Consider the following 7,484-nt stretch of genomic DNA (forward strand, 5'->3'; position numbering starts at 1 on the left):
AGCTTGTTCACTAAATTGCATTCCCTTGAAATAAATATCCTTTAATAGAATTGCATGTTTGGTCCTCTTTGAGTAGATTGCACTCACTTAATTCAACAGGGAAGAGAGGAGCAGAGGGGCAGAACTTGCCCTTCCCTGTAGACTCAGGCAAAAGCAAAGTACTACAGCCTTTCTTAGCTTATTTGTTCTTTCTCATTAATAACTTTTGCCATTTTGGCCACAGTCTGTTCTTGCTTGGCTATATGCATCCCAGTTTTCATCTGAAAAGATGGAGGATATGAGAAGGTCCCATTCAGATGTCAGAATAAAGAACCACCAGCATATGGACTGCTTGGTGTGGGAGCAATCTGGAACCATATAGCAACATGTAGAAGATTATTGCACTGCAATTCGCCCATGGGATAGATGAGGGATTTCACAAAGACAGATTTTATTGCACTGCCCGGTTCTTGAAAAACTGTGCAAGAAGCCCAGAGAAGCCCAGATTGCATATGGGTTGCATAATGCTCAGCTACGGGGCAGTGCGATAAAATCTGACTTTGACTGTTAAATCCCCTGTCTATCCTGCAGGAAAATTCGACATGCAACAATCTTGGTAGTCTTATCCTCATGTCACATTCCCCAACCCAGAATCAATTGAACCCAAGTGTTCCCAGTTATGAAATGCCAGTATTTTCTGTAGCCTTGCTATATGCAAGGTATCTGTAGAGTGTGTGCGAGATTCAAAGACATAGCCATGTTAGTATGTATGCCTATAAAATGTATAGATGCATCCCTATCTTGTGGTACCTTTGAAATTAACTTAGAGAAAGAAGTTTTCAGTCAGCACTTGAATAAAGATGGAGTTGATGGTGCAGATGTATTTGAAACAGGTTGAAGGCATGCAGAGTTTTATCCTGGGTCTATTTGCATCAGTTATTCACACAGCCAACAATGCAAATCTTTCAGGAAAACTCTGGGAAAAACCCAAGACTGATTATTCTGGTTTAAGTAGGTTTTTTGGCAGCCCCCCCCCCCCCCAAGTTATTTGGGTGCATTTGAAATGTATGTGAACAACAAAGTTTCAACCCACAGTCTACCAGGATTATTTTCACTGTCTGAAAACCCCCTCGCAGACTTATTGCACTTGGTTCTCCCACTAAACAGCAGTTTTCAAAGGCACCATGCAATCAAGACTCCTTTTTTCCTTATTGCACCTTCTGTATCTTTCTCGTACTGCAGCCTTCATTTGTGCTAAAACCTGTATTGCACACAGCATTTGGCAGTGCCCATCAAGTTACTGCCCATGTCGTCCTTGCATGCACACAGAAAAATCTCCCATGCAGACATAAAAATCAAAAGCAATCTTACATTTAAAAAGGTATTTTCCTCCTTTTAATTCCATCTCCTCTCACACACACACAATTCTGTCATCTCCCAACAGATCAGGATGATCAGATTTCTCAGCAGTTTAAATTAAACAGACTGTTGGGGTTTTCCTTACATTTTGAGGATGTTGAAAGAGAGAGAGAGAGAGAAGGAAGGCACCATCAGCGCACCACAGCATTATAGCATGTGCACACAGAACAGGGCTGGGGGGGGGGGAGACAAGGAAAGTTAATGAACAACTCAAAAAGGATGTTGAGAAACTGGAGCGTGTCCGAAGGAGGGCGACTAAAATGGTGAAAGGTCTGGAAACCATGCCCTATGAGGAACAACTTAGGGAGCTGGGGATGTTTAACCTGGAGAAGGGAAGGTTAAGAGGTGATTTGATAGCCCTGTTTAAATATTTGAAAGGATGTCATATTGAGGAGGGAGCAAGCTTGTTTTCTGCTGCTCCAGAGAACAGGACCCGGAACAATGGATGCAAGCTACAGGAAAAGAGATTACACCTCAACATTAGGAGGAACTTCCTGACAGTAAGGGCTGTTCGACAGTGGAACACACTCCCTCGGAGTGTAGTGGAGTCTCCTTCCTTGGAGGTCTTTAAGCAGAGGCTGGATGGCCATCTGTCAGGGATGTTTTGATTGAGAGTTCCTGCATGGCAGGAGGTTGGACTGGATGGCCCTTGTGGTCTCTTCCAACACTACAATTCTAAGGTTTTGGTTTCTGAGAAGTCTGGAGTTGGGGAGAGGGAAGCAGTCATTTGCCAAATGATTCTTTTTCCGTAGAGAAAAAAAATGTTAACATTTTCTTCCAGTTACTTTGCCAATTGAAATGTCCACCCTCCTCTCTCCTCTCTCCTCCTTCCCCCTGATCACGTTTCTCCATCCACAACATGCCCACTAGCCATGCCCAAGCACTGAAAGTTGCCCTTAAAGTGGAATTTAATTTTTGCACTGCAAAATCATAGCAGGATATTGCAGAAAAGAAGGTCATTAACAGATTTTTTTTCAGTCAGTAAAAAGAAACACTTTCAAGATGGTCTCATGCAGAAGAATACCAGGAGAGTAATGATTTCAGGAGGTAAGCCCCAAGTAATGGTGCAATTATCATGCTCTAGTTCCAATTTACCTGCCTCATGCAGTCTAATTCATCAGATGCATGGAGTGAGGCACCTATGGACAGACATTTATATCAATGAATAGGAAGTTGGGTTTGAATAGTAATAGGAATTCAAAATAGTGATAGAAATGCAAAACATGTACATAGGAAAACCATGAAAACCATCCTGTTCAGAGAAGCCTTCCCAGGCATTGCATAATTGTCGCTTACTATTTGAAGTTCTTTTGGTGCCTTTTTATCGAACCATTTCCTGTACTGCTATGTACTGTATATGTATTATCCTACTTGAGAGTATGTATTTTCCCTGGAAGAAGATTAACCATCCATTATGAAGCCAAGCCCTCCCTCCAGTCCATCTGCCTTGGTCCAGGCCTCGGAGGTAGAGAGGAACAGCTGGACCTCATCCCCTTTCCCTCCACCACTCCCTTCTCCTTTTGTGTCATGTCTTTTTAAATTGTAAGCCTGAGGGCAGGGAACCGTCTAATTAAAAAGATTGTATGTACAGCGCTGTGTAAATTTACAGTGCTTCATAAATAAAGGTTAATAATAATAATAATAATACAGAGGTGCCTCGGGTTACGAAATTAATTCGTAACGCGGCCGCTTTCGTAACCCGAAAAGCCTTCGTAAGCCGAATTGCCATAGGCGCTAATGGGGAAAAGCCGCGATTCCGTGCGAAAAAGCCGAAAAAAGCACCAAAAGTTTTTTCGTAACCCGAAAAAACATTCGTAACCCGAAACAATAATTCCCTATGGGATTTTTTCGTATCCCGAAAATTTCGTAACCTGGGTATTTCGTATCCCGAGGTACCACTGTAATAATAATAATAATAATAATAATAATAGGATGATGAGGTGACACATTCAGTTTCAAAGAGGGGACAAAGGTGGGAACCTTTTTTAAGTGTAAATAAAATATGAATAGTAGAGGAAGTTCCTTCCTAGTCTGTTGTGTTGATATCAGCTCTGGACCAGAAAAGAGGTATAATAAAGAGGGCATGAAAACCTGCTACTAGCTGGGCTGAGCACTGGTATGATGTGCCAGAAAACCATTGCCTCTGTTCAAACCATTGTCAATGGACTGGAGTTTGTGCATATATTCTAATCCAGTTGTTGACTAGAGTTTCTATTTTTCACATCCTTGCAAAATGTGGACACCATGCCTATAAGGAAGGTTTGTTTACTTTCAACTGAAATCTTGCTTATAATTTTCTGGAACAATAAACAATCATTGCATACATATTATAGTGTTTAGATCTGATGTGGGAGACAGACTAGAAATGTGAAGTCAGATCATGTGTCAAGAAAGAAACTGACGAAGGGGACCACTTTAGGAAACAGGAGCAAGAGTTTTAGGGGGAATTTACTATTTGTCATGCTTCTCCTCTGCTGGTTTTACATATCTGAAGTCATTTTTATCCTTCTGGAGAACCTTCAGGATTGAGTAGGCTTTGAAAAGCAAAGCAAAGCAATGCAAATATTTTGGGGTAAATTAGGGAGTGATATAAAATGAAATCTCATATTCCACTGGGTAGTGCTGTTTACAAAGCAGGATCTCTCCTCCTGCCTCCCTCCCTCTCTTTTTCTTTAAGTTCAACACTTGGACACTGTTGTCAAGGCTCAGAATGTAACATACAAGGCTAAGAAAAAGCTAGACTCACTTGGAGAGAGGAAAGCCAGTGGTGATTGATGAAGGAGCCCTACAAGGATGTGGTTAAGCATCTTTTGCGCTTGGCTTTCTCTGCTGGGTAATGGGAAAATGAAAGGGCCTGCTACTCTGTGGGGAGGGGGATGGAGCTTCTTGCTGTTGGCCAGAGCAGAAGAGAAGGGGGCCAGCTGGCTCCTGGAAGGGAAGCTATTTGGAAAGGCTCATTTCCAGGCGTCCGTGGTTGCAGACAGCCCAGCTCAGGCTTTAAGTTTCCTTTTGAACTGGATGTTGCTGCCAACTTTAATCCCAATCTAGGCAGATCCCAGCTGCCAAAGTGCATAGTAAACACACTTCTGCTGTGGTCAAGGCATAAATGGGCAGAATAAACCCATCGTGAACCAGCAGCCATAGAAGAAGTGAATGTGGATGGGAGAAGGACTAACCAGAATGCAGCTAGTGAAAAGAAATAATTCTTCTTGTTTTCTGAAAGATGGATTAGGAGACAAAGTTGTAGGGGGGAAATAGTGAGTGTGATATACAGCAGTTAGGCTAATTCAGGCTCCCCCCCCCTCTTTTTTTAGTATGACTATCCGAATATTTTTGTTCTAGCATTTCCGTTTTGTTGTTCATACTATTTTTTTTATCAGAACCCAATCTCTATGCATCTCTATGAGTTCTGTTGCTCACACATGTCAGCACTTGAATAAAGATGGAGTCAGTGATGTGGATGTATTCAAAACATATTCAAGGCATGCAGAGTTTTATCCTGGTTTATCCTGGGTCTTTTTGCATTTGCTATGCAAACAGCCAACAATGTGACATGCGACTCTTTTATGAAAACTTGGGGGAAACCCCGAGATTGATTATCCCAGGTTAAGTGGGGGGGGGTAGCAGCCCCCCCCCCAAACTTATTCAGGTGCATTCAAAATGCAAGAGAACAACAAACAACGATTCAACCCATATTCTACTGGAATTATTTTCACCATCTAAATACCTAGAGTGTTACACTGTAACTTGGGAGATCGAAATTTTAGTCTCTAGTGTGGCTGAAACTTTCTGGATGACCTTGGGCCTGTCATTTTGAGCCTGACCCATCACACAGGTTTGTTATGGTGAGGATTAAGTGGGTAGGATGTATGCCAAGTTGAGGTTATTGGAGTTTAAACAGGACTAAATAAATCAATCATATTATCAGTCAGACAATAACTATATCTGGAGGGTGAGGAGATATTGGCCCGGTACAGGCCGCCCCAAAAGGGCAGTCTGCGGGCACCTAGTTTTCCACTGGGGGGGGGAAACGCAGCAGACAAACCGCAGTTTCCCACCGGTGCAAAAAGTGGGTTCTTTTTCTGCTGCGGTAGCGGCATAACAAGTACGCCACTGGCACACTCGTTACATAAGTGCCACGTGGTGCCATGCGGATGCCACACAGCACTTACGTAATGATGGCAGCGCCATTTTGACACTCTCATCCCATGCTAGGGTTGAGGCATGTGTGGGTGGAGCGCCCTTGACCAACCCCTAGCACATGCCGAGGGCGCCCCAATAGGCCTGTCTGTATTGAGCCATACTTATGAAGAGGAGAACCAAAGTTTTCAGTTGGCTTCACAAACTAGAAAGCAAACTAAATTTCTGTCACGGCTACCTCTGGAGTTTCCATGATGGCAAAATAGTATGGCACAAAGTTATAACTTTATTCAAAAGTTATTTACTGGGTGTGGATTTGTTTCATAGTCTTAGCAAGTTTATAAATGCCTCAAATAAATGTATACATTCTTTCATGTTGCTTACATTACAATGAATTTGAAACCATTAAACATCTTATAGTCCATGATAGTATATCACTGAAAGTAAGAAGAGGGCATCTCAGCATTCCAGACTGCCTCTGCAGTTACCTTGATTGCTACTTTCACTCTTCACATAACAAATGAGCTTGCATAATTTGAAAGGAGTAGTTTGATTTGTTTGTTTGGTACAACAGAAATATTGTAACTTGAAACAGTGTTACAGTATCAAGCTGTCATGCTTCAGAACTTTCACAGGAACCTCCTAGATTTACTTGGCCTACCAAAGCTCCACACTGGAGCCTTCTTGAAGGAATATAAAGTGTTTCCAGTTCCAGCTATGCCTTGTTTGAGCAACATGGGCAGCTGCCACACTGCAAAATTAATGCAGTTTGACACCACTTTAAGTGTCATGACTTCATCCTATGGAAACCTGGGTTTTATAGTATGTAATTGTGCCTTTTGGTTGGTACAATGAAGGTATCATTGTTTGGATGTTATTGGATTTGCTATCTGGCCAACATGGCTACTCGTAGATGTTTCTTGGGTTTTATAGGCATAGGACAGACTGCCTGAAAAGGGTAGCCTGCCCGTGTCCTAATTCCCTCCGGAGGGAAGTCGCAGCTGCCAAATCGCACGGCTTCCCTCTGGAGGAAAAAGAAGCTGGACTTGCGACATAAGTTGGACTCACAACATAAGTGCCATGCAGCACCGCACAGGCACCACACAGTGCTTACATCACAATGGCGGCACCCGTGTACACGGGATGTCACCATTGTTATGGCTCCACACTGTGCTAGGATTAGGGACCATGCGTTTGCTGTGCAGTCCCTAACCCTAAAATTGGCACCAGCACGGTGCAAAAGGCTGGTCTGTACCACACCATAGTTTGTTGTGGCACCAGAGCTCTCTGATAAAGAAGGCTACCTTCAGGCATCCACTGCAGAAACTGCTTTGAGCTGTTTGATGTAAAACTGCAAATTCCAGAATTCTATTCTATTGAGCCATGGCAGTTAAAGTGGTGTTAAACTAAATTAATTCTGCAGTGTACAAGCAGCCATGGTTTCACTGAGATCAGAGTGTTCCTGTCTTCTGTCTGTTCTTTAGTCCTGACTTGATGTTTAGTCCTATCTTCTTATTTCATCCTAATATTTGCTCTTTGGGCCATGATCTTGACTTGTTCCACAGTTCCTGGTTTTGAGCTCCTGGCTCACATCTCACTGCTGTCAATTGCTCAACTATGGCAGTTGCATACATTTAATCAAAAATCAGAACCTCGTGGAAATTGTCCATGGTTCTCCATTTTAGTAAGCATTTTCCTAAAGCAGATATAAATCAAATGGCAAAGTGGAAATTCAGCAATTCAGAGCCATGGCTGGTTCTCATGAAATGTCACAGTTTTAGACATAAACTAAAGAGGCTATAGGTTAGAGGTGGGGAATATGTAGTGCTCCACACATTGCTGGACTATAGCTTTCATCAGCAAAGCTAATGATGAGGAATGATGGAAATTATGGTTCAAGAAGATCTAGAGGATCATGTTTCTCATCCCTAACATATGGCAACAAC

Source organism: Sceloporus undulatus, chromosome 4, assembly GCF_019175285.1.
Source record: "Sceloporus undulatus isolate JIND9_A2432 ecotype Alabama chromosome 4, SceUnd_v1.1, whole genome shotgun sequence".
NCBI classification, from domain to species: Eukaryota; Metazoa; Chordata; class Lepidosauria; order Squamata; family Phrynosomatidae; genus Sceloporus; species Sceloporus undulatus.